The sequence below is a fragment of the Charadrius vociferus genome, unplaced genomic scaffold (assembly GCF_000708025.1).
Source record: "Charadrius vociferus isolate BGI_N301 unplaced genomic scaffold, ASM70802v2 scaffold1168, whole genome shotgun sequence".
NCBI classification, from domain to species: domain Eukaryota; kingdom Metazoa; phylum Chordata; class Aves; order Charadriiformes; family Charadriidae; genus Charadrius; species Charadrius vociferus.
In genome coordinates this window covers 13,524-13,932 of record NW_009661376.1, presented here as the reverse complement: position 1 = coordinate 13,932, position 409 = coordinate 13,524, and the positions used below count along the sequence as shown (strand labels likewise).

At 69.2% G+C, this 409-nt stretch overlaps 1 protein-coding gene across 1 annotated transcript in view; it reads right to left on the bottom strand.

Moving 5' to 3' along the window:
* The window catches only part of RNF126 (ring finger protein 126), a 23,099-nt gene that overhangs the window by 17,614 nt on the left and 5,076 nt on the right, over nucleotides 1–409 (bottom strand). The window lies entirely within an intron of this gene.

Here is a 409-nt window from a genome sequence, read left to right as displayed (position 1 = left end):
CCGGGGCTGGGCTGGTGCTGCCAAGGAGGTGCCGGGCACAGAGGTGATTCCTGCCGCAGCTTCCCCGGGGATGCTTGGAGCATCCTCCTCCTCTGCTCCCATGGGATGAAGGACCCGGTTTGCCCACGGCATTGTCCTTGCGCCTGTCCCGACATTCCTGCAGGATGGTGGGGACGGCTTTTCCGCATCATCTTCCTCGTGAAGGTGTTCCCTGCTTGGGGCGGGGGATGGAAGCACTCGGTGTGGTGGGGAGCGACCCCGGCAGCAGCGCGGGGCTGTGCAGGGCTGAGCGGCAGCGGGGACCCTCCTCTTCTTCCTCCCCATCCAGAGCCGTGTCCCGGGCACAGCGGTGCCTTCCCGCTCCGCCCGTGGTGCGCCCGGCCCGGGCTGGACGCCGGCAGGTGACCGG